The sequence below is a fragment of the Boleophthalmus pectinirostris genome, unplaced genomic scaffold (genome assembly GCF_026225935.1).
Source record: "Boleophthalmus pectinirostris isolate CB_2022bp ecotype Guang Dong unplaced genomic scaffold, ASM2622593v1 HiC_scaffold_15, whole genome shotgun sequence".
Classification (NCBI taxonomy): domain Eukaryota; kingdom Metazoa; phylum Chordata; class Actinopteri; order Gobiiformes; family Gobiidae; genus Boleophthalmus; species Boleophthalmus pectinirostris.
Window position 1 is genome coordinate 19264176 of NW_026571070.1, and position 26740 is coordinate 19290915.

Sequence of the window (26740 nt, forward strand, 5' to 3'; positions counted from 1 at the left end):
GTGTATATAAAATTGTACATATATCTGCAATGAACTTCAAGTAATATTATCAATCCAGTTATTCAGCCTTGACAATCAAGCCTGCTATAAATTTCCATATTGTACACTGACTCATGCAGCACTGCAAACCTGTCTGACGTCAATCACTCCTGCTCTTTAATAAACAGCACTTGTACAATGTGAAGTTAATTAAAAAGTTGGCCATTGCTCATTACTGGAACAAAAAAGCATACAAAGAGTATTAAAGCATATATGGTGATCCTAACAAAGACATTAACGACAGCGTAGTTTATCCAAAGCTTCACAGTGAAGTGAAAGCTATTATGAAAGCAGTTTGAGGGGGACAAATCAATTATACAGCGCTCAAGGCAGATTATTATTCTGCGGGTGGCACAATGTTATGTTAGGGCCAAATCAACTGTTCCCAAACATGTTCTTTTCAACCCTCTGACTGTGGAAATACAACAGATAGCTGACAAGACTATAAAACTCAGCAAATCATGTGTAATACAATAAATAAAGTACTGTATATGTTATTAGGATGCTGTGTCACTGAATTTTAAGATGAAACATCATAGGTCATCTTATGCTAAATTCTTTTACTGTGTTGCTCTAATGCATGGAACTATAAGGATGCATCGATATAGCCTTTTCAGATCCGATACCGATTCCGATACTACAGTTTTAAGTATCTGCCGATGCCCAATATGAACAGATACCAATGCAGGGACTAGTAATAGCATTCTTCCCTTTAAACTAATGAGGACTTCGCACATTAATTTCTTGAAAAGGGTGCGTTGGAGGAGAGGGAGCAGCCCAAGAACATAGAGAAAAATCCAGCACACTGTCTTACATGCAAATAGTGAAATTTATTAGGACAACATCATTTTGCCTGATGAAGGCCTAGTTCCGAAACATTGTTTATGTCCTAATAAATTTCACAATTTGCAAGTAAAATGGTGTGTGGGATTTTTCTCTACATTTCCCTTTAAACTAAGAAAAGACAAAAACTGATCTTAAAGTGTATGTAGCGGTTATTTATTCCTCAAGAAACTACAAAACAACTTTGTAGAACTAAAAATTTAAATATTATGAGACTTTTTAGGCCAATTATGAGTAGTAAACAGACCATCAGTGGTCGTGCATGTAATAGCTATTCCAGTATTTTATGAAGTGTATTAGATTGTGGCTGTCTTGTTGGTTTCAGGTGTTATGGCGCAGTTTGGGAGACTATCTATTTGCTCTTTCTAAGTTAGATTTTAAAAAATATTAATTTAATATTCTGATTAAGATCACGGCACACTTGCTGCTGAGAGAACATTTGAATTGTTGAACCTAATACAGAAAGTCCATGCTTGTGGGTTTTTTCAGTCTTGACACTTGTTAATTTCAGCTATTCAATTTTAAATCGAGCTCCATTTGCCATCATATTGTCGTGTGCATTTTCAGACCATAGCCAGTTCTCATATAACAAATACAGGCATCCATTCAGACCTTTGGTAGCCTATTGCAGACACCAACACTGCACATGCAATCGAATTAATGGAAGCACGCGAAGGACAAGGAGTCATTCTATCTCTGCCTTTGTGAACCTAACACACGCCTCATGCCTTTAACCATTTGATCTAGTGGAGCACCCACTGACCCACACTACTGTTATCTGAAGTGAGATTTCTATCGGCACACTACACTTACAGTGCCCTTCAAACCCATCGGATGCAGCCTCTTCACATGTAACCACTCTGGAACATGACTTCTAACACGTTTCAGATTTGTCATCGTCTTCCCACATAGCTGTACATCTGTGCTCTCAGTCCTCTACATCTCCTCCACCCCCTCTCCTCTCTGAACTGCAGGCCTGCACAAAGCTCCGGGCGACAGGGGATCCTCTCGGTGAACTTGGCTGCTGTCCGATGACTATCCTACAGGCCAATAATGAGCCCTCACTTTGGGAAACAATCCAAGTCAAATGTGTGCACTGCTGATAAGGTTTCCAATCACAGCTGAGAGCTTACACAGCAAATACGTGGGAAAAAGATAAAAGCAGGGAGCAAATAGTGGGGGGTAGACTGTGCACTTCTATCTCAGAGAGGTCCGAAGATCATTTAGACATATGGGAATATAAATCTGCAGTCAGCCATATTTGCTTTGACCTTTCAGTAACGATCAGCAAACTTTTTAATCTGAATATTTAATTTAATTTTCAACTTGTAGGCACAGTGTGAGCTGCAGGAATATGTAGAGCTCTGAAATTAAGATAAAACTGTGTCATCTAAAACAATTCATTTCCAATGGATGAAAATAAGTCCATGGTTACAAACCGGGGTGTTTACAGCAGCTCATGCATGTCCATTAACATATACAAAAAATAATGAATAAATAACTACAGAAAAATGTGTGCAGAGGTAGATATAATATTAAAGTCACTAAAGCAATGTTAGTGTCTTGGATTATTGATACTTTGCAGTGACATTTCTCTCTACTGGCAGTTACCACGATTACACGCGAGTATGCCTGTGTTATTTTTTACAGTTATAGTTTTTTTTTTTCCTTCTTTTTCCAAAGTTAGGTTCTATGTTCCAAAAATTTCCTTTATCATCAATTTGCATCGGATTTATCATCATTTCTCACAATTTGGAAGTCAATTACACCAAACCTATTACCCAGCAGCATCTGACTACAGATGTAATATAGAGGTCATGGCGCAAAAGACCCAAAGTTGAAATGACTCTAATTCAGGTCATTTTTATTTTCATACTGCATTTAAAGGGATGATTCAGAGTTTAATTTGAATTAGGTTTCAATTTGAGAAAAATCTTAGAAATAAAAAAATCTTAGAAATGAGGGAACTTAGGGCTGAGGGAACATAGGGCTGAACCATTACACAATGCACACATTAGCAAAAACTGCCAAAGATATTTTAATATGGTCTGAAATCTCATTATAAAATACACAACAAATTTTCAGGAATGTCCGTAATCCTGTTTAGTGTTTTAGGTCAACAAAAATGGTGAGAGTGACTGGTAGCTAGCTTGTGACACAGTAATTTTACATGTGAGAGACTTGTTTGTTGTACTTCCAACTAAATCATCTCTTTCTGGTCAGATTGTGATACAATAAAGATCAGATTAAGCTTGAATAACAGAGCTTCTAACAGAGTAGTGCTTTAAGTTAGCTTCACACCTTCAGAGAATATTGAGGGCATCAGCTAAAAAGTATCAACAGACCCTGGCAACTAATGTGTCTAAAACCAAACTTCAGGACCATTTTACAAAATACTTATTCCTCGGCCTTTCTATGTTGTCATCGAAAAATTGTGACTACAAATTGAAAAAGCTGTAACACTCTTTCTGATTGCACAAGTCCACTTAATCTCTTCAGAAGCGCCCTTGAAATCCATAGCGACAGATTGTTCTTAGTTTTGCTCAATAATCTATATCCTCCAAGGAAAACTCTACTAACCGGATACAGAAGCAGCTTAGGCGTCCAAGCTACACCAATGAAAAATGATGAGAGTCTGCTGTCAGCCATTCATGTGGGACTGGGGTTAGAAAAGCTTTTCATATTCTGCCAGTATGATGGAGAGTCTTACATATGGATGAAGCTGAATTGAAAATGCAATACAGAAAACAGTTCATATTTCTCTATCAACTTCAATGATAATATTATCTGCTATTTCAGTGTAAAACATGCTGAGTTTTGCAGTATCATGCACAGTGCAACAATAGCAGGAACGTGTATTAAAAAACAGACAATGGAAGCCATAGGGAACTAGTGTCTATTTTGGTGGCAACAAAAATGCAGAGTTAGAAGAGCTACTGTTCAGTGAAGTCCCCAGTGATAAAGGCAGGATAGGAAGGATGTAGAATGCACCTCTAGGAGACAGGAAGCTAGAAGTGTAATAAGGACTGAGCTGTTTTCAAGGGATGCCAATTCAATTATAAAGATTGGACATCGGCTGGGATTCTGACATAATGGGGCCTATCTAGATTCCCATTGGACCATTCTGCTAGATATATAAAGCTCATAGGATACACCCGTTATTTTTTGATATTGTTTAATCACTTTGGCACCAGAGGTAAAAATTGTGTTGTATCCACTTGAAGCACTGCATTCTGAATTGCTGCTGCAAAGTCTTATCTGCAGGACTGTAATAGAGGGAATAGAGAAGGTACATCTTGTTCAGTACTGTAATATATTTTGGTGATATGTCAGCCAGCCAAACATTTCAGTTTATTGTCTGCACTAACTCCCTGTGATTCAAGCCATTTCTGAAAGAACAATTACCATAACATCTATCTTTTGTCTTAAGTAGGTAATCTTGGTGTTCAAGGAGATAATCACTCAAGGCTACTAAAAAGACAAAAATGAAAAATGTTGTTGTTACAGTCTCATGGTCACACACCAATCATGCATACAGTTTTAATCAATCCAAGATCAAGAGTATATTGATCAAACAAAAAAAATCAGTTCCAAAGTATTATGTAAACATATCACAAATAATTGTTGATAACAGTGATTTCAATATGACCCAGAGTACTGTGATTATGATTTGAAATCAAGTAGCCCCAATGATTTAAGTGTACCTAGTGTACATTTTCAAAACTGTCTGAGTCAGGAAAATAAAATTTGGGTTTGTAGTTATAAGTCTGTGTGTTTGGCACATTTTTGTTGAATTTCACAAATTTACAATACTTGGAATATATTGTACACAATATTTAGTTGCAAAGTGTACACAGAATACATAAAGCTTGACATTGTTGAAAAGATGTGTTTTAATTTAATTATAATAGTGAAAAGATGTAATGCATTATTGTTTTCAAAGTCAAAACTGACATGGGTAGCATGGAAATGGTGGAATGCCATGGACAGCATTCTCTGCAGAGAGCTCACAATGCTCCACCACGTCCAAGAGTTAGACCCTGACAGGTGCCACATCGTTAAATTCACTGACACATTTGACTGGAATGACAACACATATATGGCATTTGAAATGCTGGACTGCAGCTTAGAGGACTTTAGGAATCAGCATCAGAAGAGCCTATATCTAAGTGTGATCAGAGTGTTTGCCCAACAGCTTCTGGTGGCCTTTGAGGCACTCAGAGAGTTGGCTGACCTGAAACTCGATAATGTAATGGCGGTCAAATCAGCCATTAAAAGTGAAGCTGACTGACTCTGGCACACCAGAAGTCAGATTACTTATTTTCGGGTTCCAGCCTGGGACTGCCTCTAACTGAAGCCCTGGACATTTGGTCCCTGGGCCCCTTACTTGTATTCTTCTACCTGGGCAGACCCCGTTTCTCCGGCTCCTCCCCCTACAACAGCCTGAGGACCATCAATAGTGTGCTGGGAGATCCATCAGATGAGCTGTTGGACAGGGGAATATACACCAGGACATTTACAAAGCCAGAGGAGTACTACAAGAGAATAACTCCAAGTGAAGCTCTACAACATGAGTTTATAACCCTGAAGTACTTTGAGGAGAACTATGCTGACAGTGTAAAATGGGCCAGAGGCATTATAGAATAGTTCAGAGGAACACTTGCAGAGATCCTGGAACACCACCAACATCAACCAGGAGGTCAAGGAGATGCCTTCAACACCAAACCAATGCAGCATGTTTTTTTTAGCACAATTAATTTGAGTTAACATCCCAACTTTGAGCAAAACAAATTCACAAAACAGGTAGAAAAATTAAGAAATCATTTGAATCACTTAAAATCTGATCCATTTCTCAAAATCACAAAATTTCATCCTTTAATTGTTCTAAAAATCTCAGCAAATTACTTTTCCGTTTTACTCTTTAAGTACATTTTAAACAGATACTTTTACTTAAGTAGATTCTTTCATGTGATACCATTACTTTACTTTGAGTAACTTTTTACCTTTTGTACTTGTACTTTTACTTAAGTAACAAAATTTAGTACTTCTTCCACCAGAGAGCACAATGTCTTTTAAACGGTCAATTTTAATAAACATTTTGAGTTAAATTTTTGTTACTACACTCTATATGTGTCATTCATAATCTTGATGACTCCAGCGAGACTCTAAAGCCACAGAAAAACATACATGAAAAAGTGTGTTAACTTTTAACATGAAGATCTGATTTGTGCACCCATGAGACAGGTCCCCATCATGTGTGTGTACAGATGTTAGTCCTCACTTCTGGCCCCGTGAAGGAGCATATGATGTTCCAAATGGAGAACACCAGGATCTGCAAAATGTACATACAGGCCCTTCTAGACTTTGATCAATACATGTATTTTTCATGTTTTTCTCCTTCACTGTCATATGATAATGATACTGTATCTGCTGCTGTATTTTCACCAAATGCTCTGACCTATTTGTTCATGTGTTTGTTGTAGGTGTGCTCAGGGATCATCCCAAATGGAGGACTTCACCGTCCTCTCTTTAGACCTGTCTTCTGGCCACTCCATCAGAGAACTCGTGGCCTACCATTTGAAGGTATGTGCCATCTTAGTTTATCTACAAATTCATTTTATTCACCTATATTTTAACAACACAATAACAGAAACACAATCCAACTCATTTACAGGAAACAGAGCTGGAGTACAGGTGTGAGTGCGGAAGCACACTCTCTGGGCAGACCACATGTATTGCCACTCTGCCAAAGTAAGTCTGCACAATAAATTGGATTTGATTTGATTTTTAATAACTTTTTTAACATAACTCTCTTCCTGCAGTGTCCTTATTCTCCATCTGAAGAGATTCAGATATAACTCTGAGTTTAGGATGGAGAAAGTGATGCATCGCATCCAGCTGGATGAAGAGCTAGTCATCGAATCCAAACAGGTAAACATTAAAAACTTATTTAACATATTTTACAGAGTGAAAGTAACACAAAGTTAAAAATAAATCAAGCTATATTGATTAATGGATTTTCTTTTACCCCTTTCAGGGGGTTGGATGTTTCAAATTGAACAGCATTATTTCTCATTTAGGAGACTCAGCTAACCAAGGTATGATACTATAGAAATATATCATATTTGGTGTTACCTTGTGCTACTATCTAAATGTTTGTGTTTTAGGACATTATATCTGCGATGGGCTTGGCCCAGAAGACACATAGGAACATGGCTCACCTATGACGATCACCATGATGTCACCAGGATGAGAGTACAGGACATCTGCCGAAAGAGGGCCAGATCGGCGTATATCCTTTTCTATGAGCTGCAGAAACCTGCCTCCTTTTACTGCTCTACTCCTCAGCAGTGAATCTACCACTGGGTACAAGAAGAAGAGAGTGGTCGGCGGAGTTGGAGCTTCCACAGTTCAGAACCCATCAAACAGGAAAAGGAAAGCTGATCAGAATCCTGATAATCTACAGTAATTCTTCCTTTGAAATCAGTCATTTCATGTCCATCAAACACAGAATGCTTTCATATATCAGTTTAATAAATTATTTGAATATTTAAAATTAATTAATGGGATGTGCTAGTTTTTCCTGTGGTGGTGGTGTAGTGGTGAGCATAGCTGCTGTGAAAGCAGCTGACCCGGGTTCGAATCCTGGCCATCACATAGCACCGGTACTATCCTCAAAAACGCTGTGTATGTGTGGAGTTTGCATATGCAACTTAGAACCAACTACATTGTAGGAAAAAACTGTTATTGTGCTGTTGAAGAATAAACACAAGTAATTCAAAGACATGACACAGGTCATGGATCATACAATAGAGGTTCCTCCAGAGAGGAACTGTTAGGGACTTCTAGGGCTTCACAGAAGGCCTAAAGATTTCAGCACTTATACATTAAATTTAATAATATAAATATTAAATTGTACAAAATATATCAATAAAATAATTATTTTAAGGCTATATTTCAAGCAAACATTTCATAAATAACAAAGATTAATGTTCCGAGTACAGAAAACTACAGTGTCCAATCAGATTTGCTATTGTTTTGGGGGTTACACATTGAGAACTGCTTGCTCATTTGCTTGGTATGCAGACAGCAAGCAGAGGGCCTCAGCATATAGTCTATGGTTAGCACTGTGTATGGATGTGTGTGGAAACTAGCAACGTGTCTCACTCTTATTTGTCGTGCTCATGCCCATGTTTTTATGCATTAGCCTGAAGGCCTAGGTTCACCACTGGTTAAACCAATGGAGATTTTAGATACTAAAGTTAGCATTAAAGGTTGTATAGAGGATTTTCCAAGGAACGAGAAATCCAGCGACTGTTTGTCCTTTTTCAAATGTTGCGCAGGGGGAAGAGCGGAACAGGCAGCGGGGAGAGGAGCAGGAAAGGGTGCAGAGAAGGGTGCGCGGAGATTCCGTGCGAATGAAATAGCTACAACACGCAGCAGCAAGCGGACTCTTTCTTTGCCTTGAAAATTACGTTTTCAGACATAGGATATTGCATTCGTGTCCTGAAAAACGTTTGTCTAGCTCTTGGAAATAAAGTACGTTTTCATAATAAGCAGAAGTGACCTGTCCAGGAGTAATTTGGCGACCAGTGCGTCCAGTCTTTAGACCCTGCGTCTGCTTCAGTTGCACCATCGCTGGAATGAATCTACAAGAATCACCTTAGTTTAGCTTTGCTGCTTTTCCCCTTATCTTCTTCTTTCAGCGACCTCAAAAACTGACTTTCTTTTGTGGCTAACTGCTCCTGGATTCTTGTCTGCCATTGCAACAAACTTTGTGCTAACTGCGAGGAAGATATAGGTCAAAAAAGCCGCTAAGAACTGTTGCGTTGGTGGAGTAAGCAGCGTCTGTGCGTCTTGCGTCTGTGGATTGCGTGACAGGCGTAAACCACGTAACGGCAGCGCGCAGGCAAGTCAGTTACGCTAGAAACGTAGGGAGTTTAATTGACAGCCTGTCAGCTAACAGATAACGAGGCAGTGTCGTTATCTATTGGCAAATGTTTAGCCCCACCACGTCCAGAGTTTATGAATTTTTATTCTCTTTTTTTTGGTCATCATAATTACAAGGCTACTGCACCTCTATAATGCTATCATTGACAATTTGAAACAAAAAAAATCCTCCATACAACCTTTAAGTATTCTAACATTATACCATGATAAAAGTATTTACCAGTAGTGACCCAGCAGCTCATCTATTTGTACCAAATGATTACACGACGCTGTGGAATCCTACCCATATCACTAATTTCGAAACTAAAATTGGAGAAAGAAAGAAATGCGTCAAAGTGGGTGTGTACCGGTGGTGGTGAAAATGGGTGTCGATGAATACAGGATGCAGAAGCAATTGTATTTGGCAGAAATGATAGAGCAGCACCAAATATTTAAACCCTTTAATCAAATTCAATACTCATTTGAAGGTAAAGTCTGTGATGGATAGTGTTCATGTGAGCAGTTTTCTATTCAGCTAAACCTATCTATGGATATTTCTAATGCTGCTCAGTTGATCGTTTTGGTGCTTTATCCATGGGAAGGTCACATTTAGGAGAATTTCTTGTTTTGCAAGGAGCTAACAGGGGGACTTGAACTTGTGAATGTTTTCACGATAGAAGTGTGTCTGAACTGAGACAGGTGTGTGGCCAGTTGCATGGACAGGGCAGTGGCAATGGCTAGAAGGAAAACTGTGTCAGTCCAAACATTAGAGCCACACACTGTTAGATCAGCAAGCACTAGCTACCAAAGACATAGATCCAGATCAATCTGTTTTGAACACTGCTATTTCTGCTGTAAACTTTGTGTAACCAAGAGTGCTACAGTCATGTTTGTTTGGCCAGCTCAGTGAATTTCTTCACACGAACTTATCTGTGGATATTGTGTGGTCTGTCACCACTGCGGACCTCGCATCACTACACCAGCACTTCAGTCGTTTCAATGTTTTTGTGTGTTTAAAACACTGGCATGAGTGATTTCGCCTGCTACGTATTAGTTAGAGCCAGTGCTGCAAGATAACAAAGCATAAAAGTAAATGTACAATACTTAAGCACAAACTTTACTTAAGTAAGTTTTAGAGTGGATACTTTATACCTTTACATCCTACATTTCAGAACATGTACCTGTATTTTCTAATCCTCTATTACTTTAGATCTGGACTGAAAAGTAAAAAGTATGGCCTCCTCCTTTTGATGAATTGCAGATATTCTCAGCAGCAAAGTCATTTCAATTAAATTAATTATTTTCTGTACTCACTGCAGATGTTGAGGCAGGTGACTGGCATAGTGATTTCAATATAGACTTCAAATCTTCCCAATCTCATTTTAATCCCATTGACAACCAATATTTCTGACGAGGCACAATATTTTTGCACTACAGGACTGGACAATATGGCAAAAATAAACAAGGCAATAAAAAAAAAAAAAAAAAAAAAAAAAAAATCACTTAAACTTCTACTATTGTTATTCTTTTTTTATTTTTATCAAAACACATAAAATGACCTTTAATATAAATTTTACTTACAAACAAGACTTTAAATGCCATTTAACGCCAAAAAAATATTGGTAGACTGTACTGAGTTATTGTGGATGGATTCATTTCTAGTTCACATAAACTTAAAGCCCTTATGTTGAAGAGTGTAATTGGACAGTTGCTGCTTAGCGCTGATGCAGTGCTCGTGCGTTGATGAGTCTGCGCTGTGACAGATCTGACACTTAACCCACACGTCTCTTTTTCCACGTCTAAATCAATCCGATGCACAGGGTCTGAGCGCTCCAGAGGTGGGAGGACAACATGTCGAGAGCACACTGAGATATACAGACACACTCAATAACACTTTACACACGTATAGACTGACGGATACAAGACACCTTCATTTTGTATGGCTTTAGTCAAAGGAGATTTGAGGCAAAGACGAGGCACATTTCAGTACTGGAGAGAGAAGAGAAGACTTATTGATCTGGAGTCTGAGAATAAGCAGAGTGTAATGGCAGACACTTTGTATTTGAGCAGAACAACAGCTAATGATGGGAAGAAAGCCGAGGATGTCAGAATTGTTGCATTACTTGGCATTAGAAGTAATTTGAGCACAAAGTTTGCCTGGGCAATGAGACAGCAAAGCACTTCAGTATAGAGTTTCTTCAAAACTTTATGCAAACCAAAAGCACGGTGACATTTAAGTAAGTCACTTTTTACTGAATTGAATGCACTTTTGAACAAATGCAATTTTGAATTATACTTGATGGAAAAATCCAATGATATAGAGTAATCTAAAAGTTTCTCATACATTGTACTAGGTAGTATAAATAATGATTATGTTAAATAATGAGTTCTGCTTTATTGACATGGACAATAATTATTGTTGTGTGGTAAAAAACAACTATAAAAAAAATGCGGAACAATTTGTGTACATTTCCAGCTACTACTGCTTCTACTGTCCTTACCTTGATATTTGATTGAAGCAGATCTACCCATATCTTCCTTAAAGTTATATAGACACAAGGTTTATTTTATATGTTTATGATTAATATACAGAACATAAAAGACAACACGTTTGCACTGAAGCTACCCTGAGCTAATACTGTGTAAACTGGCTTTTTGCTTGGATCAAAGCTTTCCTATTATAGGAACTGTGCACTGCAGTGTGCTCTTTAATGTTTAAGCATCCTTGGATAACCCGATAGAGGCATTCATAATACAATTACTGCAGCTCCCAGACTCAAACACACAAACACTATCCCAGTGCTTAGAATATGTGACCTCCATCTCATCACTGCACAAGGCGATGCTCTACTCTCCTCATGCCACACATTCACCAGTTATTATTTCCTCAGGCACTCTCCATAATAACGGATTTTTCATCACAGTGAAAGGACAGCTATACATATATGTAAAGTAATACTATTGCAAATACAGTATACACTTGGCCCTGCTGAGACTACAAAAATGGGCAAAATGAGTATATGCAGACAGAAGCAGTGCCCTGTGTCCTTGCTTGGTTCACCTTGGGTTTCATGTAGCATTGGAGCATTGAGGCAACGCGAGATGGAGTGAGGGAAAGATTTATCACAACTGGACAGGTGCAGCAGAGGGTATGGCTGAAAGAGCAAAAGCACAAATCTTTATCACTGTATTACAATAGGAAACATTTTTGTTCATTGCTGCATTTCATCCAGCTAACATAACACATTGCACAACCTCTGACATTTCAAGTGAATAATGTAAAGCATGTTAATCCTGGTAGAGGTAAATAAGTGTTATGTATATGTAACTTGTGTATATAATGACAAAAGTACTATAACATTCAAAAGGAAGGTTAGCATCACTTTATATCAACTTGAGGGTTAGTGTAGCTAGTTGGTTTGAAAGGGCTGGAAGTGATAGTGGAAGTAAAATAGAAGGTTAAGAAACAAAAACAAAATGAGGGATTTAAAAAAAATAAAATAAATCTACTCTAGAGCAATATTTTGAACACAAAAATTCAGACAAATATAAACTAAAACTAAACTCACCACCTTATAACCAATCACAGCAGACTGTCTTTCTGCAGAATTGAAGTTAAGACATTCTTGTTGTGTGGTGTCTTAACCACTGTCCCATTGTGTTGCTCCTGAATAGAAACAGCAGTGAATATTCAGTCCCTAAAGTTGAGCAAACAAATTTGAGAAGGCACAACTTTGATGCTGACTGGGTGAAAACATGTAAAGAACAGTAGCTCCTGAGAGGTTTTAAAGTCTGCAGCGGTCAGTGTATTTTTAGCATGCCCCTCACATACTTTGGACACTCTTCACACACTTCACTACAGGCTCTACAGAATAACAATGATACTGAGTCGAACCAGAGGCAAAATATGGCTCATCCATTACAAGCCGGTCCAAGGTGTCAGGAGGAGATTTCATGTGGCTGTGGGCCAAGAGACAAACCGCTCTGTTGCATATAAGCATAAATCCTGCCACACCACCACAACAACAGGCTGTCCACGGAGCTAGCCAAGGTTTATGGAATGTTTGTTATGCAAATGAATTCAGAGACACTATGAACTGTATTAAGAAAAATGTCCTTTGTTGTATACTTTATTGAGGGTAATGAACAAATGCATGTTTCCTTGTATTGTAGAGTGGAGGTCAAGTCAAAAAGTAATTAAAATAAATCCCGAGTCAAATTAAAGTTGTAATTACCCAAGTAGAGGTAAAAGTATTATAAATTAAAGTTGCATTTTATAACTTTCTAGGAGTAGGGTCCACCAGCTTGTCTCTGTGATGACTTTATTGGTTTGTATGGAATATTCCACAGTAGCACATCAAACGTATCTAGCTTTCATTCAATTAAAGTAGTTTTTATTGCTCAAAAATACCTTGAAAAACATGCATGCTTACTGAGTGTGGTCCCCTCTCCACAGATCAGGTCTGTAACTTCGCTTGCTGGTTTGTTTTTTTTATAAAAGAATGAGAACTTCGCACAACAATTACTTGAGATGGGTGCATTGGAGGAGAGGGAGCAGCCCAAGAACATGGAGAAAAATCCAGCACACCGTCTTACTTGCAAATTGTGAGATTTATTAGGACAAACCGTGCAACGTTTCGGCATTAGGCCTTCGTCAGGCAAACAGCACGTCAACAAACAACAACACGTCAGGCAAACAAAAAATAGCAGTTTGCCTGACGAAGGCCTAGTGCCGAAACGTTGCACGGTTTGTCCTAATAAATCTCACAATTTGCAAGTAAGACGGTGTGCTGGATTTTTCTCCATGGCTTGTTTTTTATGGAAATAGCCAAGTCTAATACCATACAGTAGCATATTCCAGGCAAAGCAATAGTATCTCCATGGAGACGAGCAGAGAGCGGACCCTCCACCAGACAAGATAAATAGTGCACCTTTAAGTTAAGGCAAGATTTAGTCATTTGCACTTTATTATATGTATCAAGCCCCTTTCTATAATTGCAAAAAGGTCTGTAAACTATTAGATGTACTGTATCTTCCAGGATGTTTATTTTATACATAGTTGTGAATGTGTATTGTACTTTGCTAAGTCAGTGTTGCTTGAGCCCAGAGGGACAGTGTCAGCCTGTCCTGGTCAGTTACACTCTTAACAATGTCTCATGTTGTAACAAACTCTGTGACAGGGATGACAGGAGCGACACGGCCCTGACACACCGTCCATTAGCCTGCGTCGCTAACCTGCCAATGACTCACACAGGTCACGGTTAGCTCCTGGACTTAAAGGGCACCAAGTACAGTGCGTGCTCTCTGTCATCATGAGACAGGTGCAATATCAGCTTTTTTTGCGAGTTTTAAGCTGTTGCCATGACTATTCTTTACTGATAAATATGACTGAATTTTAACTGTATATAGAGAGATAAATTATCAAATTATCAGGTCAAGTTACAGAACAGATCTGTGGAAAAATGATCCCACTCACTGCAAAAGTGCAGGTTTATCAAGGCATTTATTTATATTTAGTTTCAGCTAAAAAAGGCTATTACAATAGACTATAGAATGGTTCAATAAATGTATGATAGCTAAGTTTAATGCCATAGTGTGGAACATTTCAGACAAAGCAGTAACCATTCACTGAGACAAGCAGATGGCAGAATCCCATTAGAAAAGTTAAGCAGTACACCTTTCACTGGAGTTTTTTTCTTTCAGAGAGTAACTCATTGATCAAAGGTTGCTAATATACAGTAAACATTCTTGCATCTTGCCCTTTCTTTATATTGGTATATTTCATCAAAATACTTCCACTGTCATTTCTCTTACTATGCAAACATGCTGATCTGTCTCAGCCACTGACGCGAGCTCCAAGCAGAAAGTCTTGGCAGACTGTTTCCTCTTTCTCTCCCCTCTCTCCTCCCTATGTCTCACTCCCTCTCTCTTTCTCTGCTCTCTCACTCTCCCTCCATCTCACTTTCTTGCTCTCTTTCTCTCCTCCCTCCCTCTCTGCGTGAGGGGCTTGGCTGTGTTTATTCCACCGTGGGCGAGTGTCAACCTTCACAACCCCAAACTCGCTGCCCAACAGACAGGCTTGTGGCAGCCATTTATCTCCCCCATCTGATTGCTATTAGCTGTCACACTCTGCCAGAAAAGGCCAGAGCACCAGAGACAGATTACAGACTGTATGTAAACAGATTTTACACATCCGTTTGTAAATGGAGAAACAGCACGGGGCTAAATCTTCTGTGGATATGGCATTAAAGTTATTTTAATAAGACAGACACTGGGTTATGGAAATGAATAACTATTACATGGAAAGTTCAACAACATAGGATAGTTTCACTTGTAATATGAGTATAGTTTAGTTATGCAGAATGGTAAAAATGTAGTTTTTAAAATGGTAAATGGTCAAAAATACCCCTTATTTTTTTAAACCAAGAAAAATGCATTACTACTGCTCTGAGTTTGTAAATGGTCAAATTTTTTATATAGCCATTTTCCACCTTCAAGGCACTCAAACACTTTATATCAAGGAACCACTCTCTCATTCACACACATACATTCATATAGCAGTGTAAGCAGACACTGGAGGCGAGGTGGGAGAAGTGTCTTGCCCAAGGACACACCAACAGTATTCATTTTTGGGAGCTGGAATTGTGCCACCAACCTGTGAGGTAATAGATCTAACCGCTCTACCAATGATGCTGTCGAGAGTAGGATTCAAACAGCCAACCTTCAACTCAGTGGACAGTCTACCAACTGAGCTACTGTCTTATGACCCTATCCTGCAATGGTACAGACTCTTGTGAGGAAAAATGAACAATTTCTATGCTCATTGGTGACCTTTAGCAAAATGTAAATAAAATCCCATTTCTATTCATTACTTCCACAGTTATCTTGGTAACAAACACGCAACCCAACACCAACGAAAACAACCCTCATTTAGAGAAGATAATTAGGAAGAAAATGGTATACTGTTCACCCAAAACTTTAGCTCAGTTTCCTCATTATAGCTGCAGTTGGAAATGCCAAGTGCAAAGTTGATTCCACTTGTGACCTCAATAGCAGCTTATTTGCATTGATAAGTAAGCTTAGTTTAAAACCACAACATTGTCGGCTAACAGTGCTGTCTTTCTATTCTAACCACACACACATATTATGAAAAATGGACCCCCTGGAGTATCACGTAGGCGCTAATGACAATTAACCCACATGGCATATAGACACAGTGAATTCATTTGCTCCGACAAGAGAAAGTTCAAACGGTTTCAGATAATGTCTACAGGCTGGATCTGATTTATGTGGCTGGAAATAGCCTAAAAACTATAAGCTTCGTCTCCTGAAGCATGACGGACTGTAATTCAGACGTTTAACTGTGGCCGGTCCTTAGTGAAGAAATCAATGAGCAAATTCCCCTATAAAATGTGATACCCTGTAATAGTCCCACAGAATACACTTAAGCATTGGATAACATGGAATTATAAAAGGTATTACAGGGATTTGGGGAATAAATCTAATAAATGTTTTACTCAAATTACCAACATGAGACACCCTGCATGAATTGCACAAGTATTCATAATTGCAGTGATCAATATAAAGATAATGTTACCAGAATGTTGTCTTAAGATGGGGACACACTTTATCTACAGCCCAATTTTAAGTCTGATTTTAAGTCCATGAGTAGGCCAGTCACAATAAACAAAGTTTGAAGTTTGATATAGTTGAAGTAAATATAGACAATAAAAGATAATATTGCAACTAATTTATGCCACTGACACATTAACAGATTTAAACCAGAGCAGATTTTAACCACAAAAAAAAAAAAAATCATGAGCTGTAATAAATAAATAGCAGAATGAAACTCTTTGGTACTTAGTTTAGTTATCAATTCAAACTTTTACGTCTTAAATTGTATTGTGTTGCCAAAGAATTACTCCAAATTTCCCAGAAAAAGTACACTTGATAAATACGGACTCCCAAAATATATTGTTAAAGCTTTCATATATTGAACAATAACTTGATACTGTAATTATCATGACAGGCCTATCCATAAGTTCAGAGAAGTGTGGTCGAAGTTGTGTTTCTTGCAAATGATTAAATGTAGCACTACAAATTTGTTATGTCTATTTGTCTGGTCCAAAACATCATTATTATTCAACATTAGTTTTTACGATTGTCACTTGCAATCAGCAGCTAGACTGCTCCAGGCAGCCACAGCCTAGTGAAATATCATTCTTATTTATCATAATTGCTACATTTACTTTAACAGGTACTTACCTCCAGCTCGTACTACTGAATGTACATTTAAATGACCTTTTAAAATGAGAAAATCAATCATATAAGTCATAAAGCCATGCAGTGATCTAATCTTCAACTGTCAACATTATCAAGCTGAGAGATGAACATACACAGTATAATCAGCATTAATATAAACTTATTGCAAATGTTTATCATAATTTATCTTAGTAGACTATCTGTAAGGAAATAGTATTTAACAATACCCTGAAATGTTGTAGTGTGTTATGTAGTATGGCATGGACTAACCCAGTGAATGAAGAGGGTTTTGTGGTTCCTTATGTTGTGGTGAGAGCTGCTGACAGGACAACAGGATGCCTGGAGCAGTGATAGACCACAGCATGCACGCGCAGACAGACAACACTGACAGCCTATGATCTAGTGGAGCCACGCACAGACAGGGGACGGCAAATGATGGATAAAGACTTGCTGCGAGCTTGTAAACTTGAAGATGGTATTAACTAACTTAAGTGTCTGAGCTCCCCAGGCAAGGAATCTGTTATGTTCAAACTCTATAATACAACAATTAAATGCGCCAACATGCTTTGTTTTGGATTGTATTTTCTACTGTATGTGTGAAGGATTATATGAGCATTTTCAGCAGGATGAAAGAAGATGTTGTTGTTTTTATGTTTTAACAACATATGTAAACAGTGTTGGGAACTGTGTAAGAAATAACTGAACTAAAGAAGCAAAGGTAATGGGGTTTTGATGATTCACATAAGTTTAGCTTTCTCTTGCATTAATAATATTTTTTTAAAATACAAGGTAATGTTGTTCATATTAAGTACTTACATTCTGGATGTATCTGGACTTGGATATCTCATAAGCTTCCTGTTTTAATGATATAAATAATGATAATCTTGATCCAGAGTACATGTAGCCTAGGACTCATCCAGTCACATCTGGTTTGTGTTGGTGCCAGTCCTGTGTATGTAGAGCTGCTGCAATGACATGGAGACATGAGCATTCATGAACTGCAGCGTAATCCTGAATCAATCCTGATCTCGACAGTAATCCTTGTATTAAGAGCGGATAAGCCGGGGCATAATGATACCTTGTAGTGGCATCGGCGTGTGCAGAGGAAATTTAAGATGATGAGGAAACAACTAGCAATTTTAAAAAGCTATTTATAAGTGGGCTACAGTGATGACAATTCCTTGGGATGATGCTGATACAAAAGTGCTTTGTAGACTACCGTACTTTTCATTTAGACACACATTTAAATATATATGTTATGTAAATTTAAATATTCTGACCTTTTATCCATGTTAGAATGTAGTTACGTCATCAAAAACATACCCAGAGTTGTGCTTTGTTTCATTCACACCTGAGTAATCCTCCATTGTTAGTCTGTGTACGTCACGAAAGATGAAAATGTTCAGTTCCACCGTGTGATGTCATGAAGTGGTAGTTTTGTTGATTCTACTGAAGGTGTATGTAGTTTAAAAACACAGTGGAGCACTTCCTGTATTACCACATAACTTCACAAGGTGGAAAACAGTGTTTCCAGTTTGAGAGAAAAAAGATGCAGGACATCTGTGGATGAAAGAAAACTGAGTGTATGAGGTTACAAGATTATAACATAGATCAGAAAATAGCTTAATCTGGACCCTTAAAATTAAGGCTCCTCATTTACATGGTTGTCAAAGCAACAGAAAATGATGTGTTGTGAGGGTTGAAGATCGAAGGTAATTAAGAACATCTCCATACAGTCTTTAGGCGCAAACTTATGCATCATATGTGAATTTGCTTCTAATTGGATTTTTCTTCACTGATAGTATTAGTGGTTAAAGGCAATAGAAGAAATACAAGCAGTGTAAGTGTTGTAGTAATAAAAGCCGCACAGCACTGCTGTAGTGGTTGATTTGTCTGAGAAACACTAACAGGCCCTATTGAAATGGCAGGAGTGATAGCATTAATGATAGAATAATACTAGTATTGCAGTCTTAGTGGTATTTTTTTGTAATTTTTGAGTAGTAGAAGCAGCAGAAGATTTGAATATGAGTAATGATATGATTTTGTAAGATTTGGGAGGCCATTTCACAGAAACCACACATACTATTTTAACAAATACAGAAAGTTTATTTACTGAATCTCCCTGTGACTGTGCCAAGTTTTCAGAGTGACTCCACACACAGTGGGCTGGATGATTCACTGCTGCTCACGGATCATTTGAGTCCCACACAGTCGGATTCACACTCCACTGACCCCTGCGACCCCAGCTCTCACAACACGCACACCAATTACAGAATTAACACGCCTAAAACAGAATTTACTAATCATAGTTTTTTTATGCAATCACTAATTTTGAGTTTTTGGTCCTAACATTTAAGCATTTAGAATATAATGAAGAAGACAAACTTGCAGGATAGATAGAACTGTTTAGCCTAGTCAGTATCATACAATAGGCAATATAATGGTACTTCCACTTCCATCAGTTGCCAAAATTTGCATCCATTACATTAATAAACTTCACTTTGAGGACAACAGTAAGATTTCTTGATGAATCTGATTTTCTCTAAAGATTTCATTATATTAAATATTTTAAAATTGTTCTTTCGTAATGACCTTTTCGTAATTTTTTCATGTATCATGTGGCCATAATGCTACTGAAGTGGGATACAGAACTGGTTCATAGTACATTCCAGGCACTTGAAGTGTTTTTAAAAAGGTTTACATGGAGATACACCATTACTACTCGATGTGTTCTCTGGTATCCTGAAGAGGGCCATAAAGGTTAGAACAAGCGTATATAATGTGACTCATTGTCACAGTAGGTCAGGATTTGTGGGCCCCTGAGGAGATGGTGGCCATCATTATTTGTACCCCTGCAGATATCAGGAAGTACAAAACAATAAAGCACGGCTGTTAGCCCAAAGTGATGCTATAAAACGTGCAGTAATATTAGGACTGGGTTACCAGAGAGGACAATCCAACAAGTGCAAGAAGGCATCAATGGAATACTCAATTCAACTTGATAAAATCTTGGTGGAAATACAGATTTAAAGCAACCATCTGTAATTAGATTGTTGTACTGTACTGTTGTATTCTCACACCACTAGATGCTATCTACATGGTCACATTTTTCTATAGTGCTTTTCCATCTTCAAGGCACTCAAAGCGCTTTACAACAAGGAACAATTCACCCATTCACACACACATTCACACACCAGTGTACGCAGACACTGTGGGCGAGGTGGGTTAAGTGTCTTGCCCAAGGACACAACGACAGCATTCATCTGTGGGAGCTGGAATCACACCAGCCAACTTGTGGGTTGGTGGATCTGACCGCTCAATCTGTGATGTTTATATTGAGAGCTGGATTTGAACTACCAACCTTCAGATCAGTGGGCGAATGCTCTACCAACTGAGCTACTGCCGCCCGATTACAATCTACATTACCCATTACTGATAGTGTGTCATCTTTAACCTGATAGAAGAAGATCAGAGAGCACAGATGAGCTCGAACAAAGGCCAGGTGAGGGGAGGTTTCACACCTGCCATCTACTGGTGAAAAAAACTTTCAGGAACCCCAAATTACAGAGTGAGTTTGAACTTGTATTAATAGTAGTGTACCTACATATGGCTGGGGCATAGTGACAAAAATGCAGATAATTTTTCTTATGCTTATGACAATTATCGGGCAACAGTTAAGTGAGCTGCTGAAAATGTGCTAAAATACATTTATGAATGTCCTGGTTGAGGTTCAGCTATCACACAAAATGTGCATGGACCATTAACCACAAAAGTGCAGAAATATCACTTTTACACTCTTGCTTTGAGGATTACGCTGCAGTTTTTTGTTTTATTGCATCTTTTTTGAACACCACTTGGAAGCTAGTGTCAGATACAGTAGCAGTAGTTTTTAGATGTAAATTTACTTCACTGTCACTTCTGTGCGCACATAACACAGAATAATACCTAAAAATCAATAAATTGTAAAACGTATTTTAGTTTTTTTCCCCCACTACTTCCTATTGTTATAGATTATACACTTCTACTGAGTTTCTTAAGCCAGAATGTAATAATAATTTAAATATATTATATTGTGCAATACTTTTTATATTATTTTTTGCATGAGATAAAAATAACTGTTCTAATATCAAATAACAGACTATACAGCAGAAGAGCTTTTTAATGCCATTCTGAGACCATGAGGATTCCCCTGTCGTGCCACTTGCATTGAAAGAAAGCACTGATTTTGCTTTGTAAACTGACTTCATAAATTTATGTTTTTGAAATTATTAACAAAATGAAAGAACTGTTTAGGCAGCTGCAGAGGAGAGAGCAGAGCACTCCAGATAATAAAGTGTTGTTAACAGAGAAGTCATAAATTACAGGTCTGCTCATATGAGGCTCTGCACGAGGCTTCTTTCAGGTGGAGGATGTAAGTTTTGCACAGTGGGGAATGGCTGGATAAAATTACTACTTCAGTCTTGTTGTCAGGCCCAGAATTACTCTTAACAGCCCAGGGTTAGTAATTTATGAGCAGGACTGGGTCTCTGCTGTGCACACGGCAAGGTTATCCCTCAAGTAAATCAGAGCAGAAATGAGAAAAATACATCTTTTTTATACCTGGCCACTGCTCACCACAAACTGCTGTTGATGCCATGTTGTTGGAAATGTTCTTTGACATTCAGGACTTTTTGTGAAACATGTTCATGAAGTATTCACAGTAACAAATGTCTTATGTGTTAAAAGACAGACAGAGCCAATGTAATATATACTGGTATGCAAGAAGTGGTGGCCTTATCAATTGTGGTTAAGCAATTTTCATTGAGCCACAGAAAACGTTGAGAAACTGTGGTTTATGATGTACACTTTTTACCATATTTTGAGGAACGCTTTTGTTTTGCATTTTCATTTCATTGTTGCAGTGGTGAAAAACAAAGGACTGCATGATTCATTATGGCTGATTAGAAATGTGTTACTATTATGAATATATATTCCACTATCATCAATCAAACATGACACATCCACTGCGCTCCTTATTTGTTTCACCTGAGGCCCACTTCCGAACTATTAATGGTACTTGAACGAAGCAACTACTGAGAGGTATCTAGAAATTGATTGTGCTCCTGTTCACATTAATCTAGTTAGATTCGTGTGTAGGAAAACAATGCATAAAATACATCCAGTCCCAGCACAATTAGGAGTAAATTAGGAAGTACAGTGGATTTATTGGCCTCATGTAATATTCATAAGTGCTGCTTTGCTCTGTTAGTTAAAGGTCCCTGTACTTCAGAGCACATTTATTCAGATGTACTGTACTGTACAGATTAGAAGAACAAAAAATGACAGTTTTGTAGGGAGTGGTGCCAACTTGGTCTTGCATACAATAAACCAGCATCTATTTTAAAACAGAGATGGTCAATACATACTTTTGACTCAGATACTTTAACAAACTTGAGTGCATTTTTGGCAGAAACTACACATACTTTAGTGCAAACATACTTTAACTGTTAAAGTAAATGTCAATGTTATAATAGCCTCTAACAATATATGTCATTACGTGGTAAATGAGCCATAGCAACAGAAGAAGATGTAGTAAAATGTTGGCGCAATAAGCATTTCTTTATTCAAGAATTTATGTGGAACTAATAATTTCAGTACTTCTAACTTAAAGATGCACTGTGTAACTTTTCTGGTGGAGGGTCTGTAACCTTCTTGTCTCTATGGATATGTCACTGCTCTGAGTGAAATGTTCCACAGTATGACATTAAACAGTTATGCCTTAAATTTACTCCATTACAGGAGGATTTATAGCTCAAAAGTATATAGAAAACAGGCATTCTGACTATGAGAGTGTTTGCCTCTCCACAGATCTGACCTGTTACTTGATCTGGATTGGTCTCTATGAGGATAGAAAGGTTTAATGCCACACTGTGAAACATTCCAGACAAAGCAATAACATCTCATGGAGAAAAGCATTTGATGGACCCTTCACTAGAAAAGTTACACAACACACTTTTAATTAAAACTCACTATGACCAAGACTTGTTCTTGTGTTATGAAACCTAAACAAACTCACTTGGTGGGCAGTCAGTGACCCTCCGTGGTGTTCTCATACATGACTTTTATGTCGCTAACCACTGCAAAGCTAATTTCTACAGAACTGTCAAGCAGCCTCTAAATCAGGGTTTAATCACTACAAAGACAGTCAGGGCTAATTAATGCTCTCCGCCTCTCCCACATCCTCTCCCCTTCACTACTTCAGCACTCAGGCCTTAAGCTGCTATTTCAGGCTATGGTGTCATCTGCAGCCAATGCTTTATGGGAGTCTTCCTCTGTGGGACCACTAATTATTACAATCCTCATGAAGCTGCTCCTCGAAGATCTACTGTACACGTCTACTTGGACTTAACTTTAAAGCATTACATTACTAATATTAAGCTATTTTCTGATCTATGTTATAATGATGTTTCCTTATCAGAAACATACCTGGAGTTGTGTTTTTCATTCACACGTGTTTAACACATTATTTTTCTATATTTAAGTGAAGTTCTTATCTCAAGCAGAAAACACCCTGTTCCACCTAGTGATGTTATGTGGTAATACAGGAAGTGCTCCACTGTGTTTTCAAACTCCTTCATTTTAATCAATTGGATGATTTCAGCCCTAGAATTGACTATCTCTACTGAACAAAATGCAAAAGGCGATGAAAAACTGCCAATACATGACATCACAAGTTGGAACAGAGCATTTTGAGCATTGGAGACCTAGACAGACTAATAATAGAGTTACTACTTAACATGTGTGAATAAAACAAAACACAGCTCCAGGTATGTTTTTGATGAGGTAACATAACATGACTTAAAGCTCACAAAAGTCACTTTTGCGTAATACAGGACCTTTAAATGTGCACTGTGTAACTTTTCTGTTGGAGGGTCTGCCACCTGTTTACTCTATAGAAATGTTCTTGCTTTGCCTGGAATGGTCCAAGTTACAGATCATTACCTGCTCACAGTAAGAATGCATTTTCTTTGAGATATTTCTGTGCACCTACCTGAAATTGAATACATAAAAGAGAAGTTTAATGCCATACAGTGAAGCATTGCAGGCAAGCAATAACATCTCCATGGTGACAAGCAGGTGGCAGATCCTCCGCCATGAACGTTTATGTTGTGTTAGATCAATATCGTGATTTTAAAGGGCCAAAACAGAAATAATAATTCACCTTGTGTCACAGAATATAATTCTATAGCAATATATCATTTTTAAAAGTCATTTATATTTTAGTTATGAATGGGAGAGACAGTGCATGTGCATCCTTTTTTTCACTTAATACAAACTATTAGGATACAGAGAGACTATTTAACCCTACAATATAAATTCTAAAGTAAAAAAAAAAAAAAAAAAAAAGCAGGCGCACTATGGTATGTCTCTCTCCTGTAGCCAACCAGAACAGCTTGGTACTGCATTAGGTCTAAATCCAGTGTTGGCTGTGGTTTTGCCTGGAGACTGCTGGAGTGTTTTGTGTCAGTCTGCTCTGAGGCCTGTGGTCAGTGCAAGGGACAGACTAAACTGAGACGAATGTGTAGCCACTGTCTGGACGTGTGCAACAACATGGACAACAGCACCCCCTATAGGCTCAACTAAGAAGCACAGTCAGTGATAATAAAGGGAGGCTATGGCATGCATTATTACCATGTCTGTCCTTAATAATATGCTTAAGAATAGTGGGCAGCAGATTTACAAGGCCATGTATATTTGTGGAATAGAATCATGCATACCCATACTTTAAAGTGAGTTATGATGTAAGAAGCTATTTAATAAGACATCACTTCAGACAAAGATGCCCACTGACCCTTATAATTCTCTGTAAGGAGTTTTCAACATCACAATTCACTCTTCATTCTGACAGTCCTACTTGTGGTCGCTGTTGGCAACTCTTTACAGCTTTATGTGGAAATAATAGCAAAGTTCCATTAACATATCTGGGTTAGCGTCTACCAACCTGGCAACTGTGCTGTGCAGCTGTGCAGAAGCCCTGAATATAGACTACTGCCATAAAAACAATCATTGTGTGCAATAAAACAGAAGTAATCGGTTGGGTCAGTTTGAATGGAGAAAACAGGAGCATGTGTTAGACTGTCATCTGATTAAATAAAGCTGCTTTTTGCTACTTTTCTGCCTAATGCACAGAGCCCAATGCAAATAGAGTGTAAAGTGCCTTTAAAGATGGATGTGGGGTTTCCTGAAATGTAGTAGTCTGGATATGTCTTCCACATGTCTCCAAGTGTCCTCAGCTTTACCACTGCTTTCCTTCACCTCACCACAGTGTAATTTCAGATACAGATGACAGGGAAGCATTAGAAAATCCACCTCCTCAATAATATACAGTACAGGGGAAAAAAGGTACCATATGCCAAACTTTTTCTGAGCTTTTAACCATGTTACAAAGTTTTTACCTTCAAACTCAAAAAGCTCTGCTGTTAGGAGGCATCCTTCATCAGGAAATGATCCATGATCCTTTCATCTCTAACTTTCCCATTCAAACAAAGCATACTGTAGTCTTGTTAATAGCTATCATTTATTTGTTATCCTTTTTAAAACTGTTTCAACCCAGCCAATAGCATTTTTGATTAACATTTGACATTTGTTGTTATAAAATGTAAAAACGATGTAAAGAACTCCTGAGTAATTCATGAGGCCAATATGAAGATGCTATCCTATCTGATACAAAAGCTTTTGGATAATCAGTTTTGGATAATGGACTAGAGAGATGAGAGCTAGTTGTATCTGCTACAATAGAGAGCATAAGTCTGAGAAAACACATGTCTGGGGAGAGTGCAGCTGCCAAAACTAGACAAAAACAGAAAAGGCAGTGAGTTAGAAATAAGAAAATAAATCCAACCATAGCACAGCTGCTTAAAATGTAGAGTGAGACTCCGAGAGCAGTGCAACTCTTCTAATCAGCTCCAACAAGTAATTGGAGACAAGCCTCCACAGCCCAGACCTTCACCACAGCAACACGAGTGGATTATCTAAAGGACAATGGGCAGCAGTGCTAGACAGCTTGTTATTGTAGAGACTTCCCACATTTGAACATATGCTACAAAGGAAAAGCCTGACACAGAGAGGACATATGACAGCAAGGACACTGAAGCTGTGCCAAGAAGATACAGCTGAGGAGCAGCCAAAAATACAGCCTCAGTATTTCAGCACTGACAAGAACTTTACATATTCATGTCTTTTACATTGGAGGGTAACTACGGTGAAAGAAAAGGACAGTTTAAATGTATTTCAGTTAACAACACAAAGCAACATATTTGGGGAAAAAAATATGACTACTCTTTTGAAATGGGTGTTGGGGATGCTGTCTACACAGGCTGCAAGATTTATTGCAATTGAATTGAAATGCCATCAGTAAATTGCCAAAGACCAATGACAGCAACACAATTCTTCTGAAAACAACAACATATCAGCTCCAATTATGTTTACAACTTACAAACACAGATAAAACTTGATAGTTTTGTTCATTAACATGTTTAGATTGCCATTAACACAACTTTAATGATGTCTACTATTGGGTACAATAATACACTGTAAGATACATCTCCATAAAGGTAGAGACTAAAGAGACCTGTTTTAAATTGTGCTGCTTGTGCAGAGAGCAGCTTATACACACACATCACCCATG

At 38.0% G+C, this 26740-nt stretch overlaps 1 protein-coding gene and 1 non-coding gene across 5 annotated transcripts in view; one reads left to right on the forward strand and one right to left on the reverse strand.

Moving 5' to 3' along the window:
* The window catches only part of myripb (myosin VIIA and Rab interacting protein b), a 140916-nt gene that overhangs the window by 68526 nt on the left and 45650 nt on the right, over positions 1 to 26740 (reverse strand). The gene's annotated exons all lie outside the window — the stretch shown is intronic.
* trnas-uga (transfer RNA serine (anticodon UGA)) lies at positions 7468 to 7539 on the forward strand. The gene has a single exon. It is a non-coding gene; the product is annotated as a tRNA-Ser (tRNA).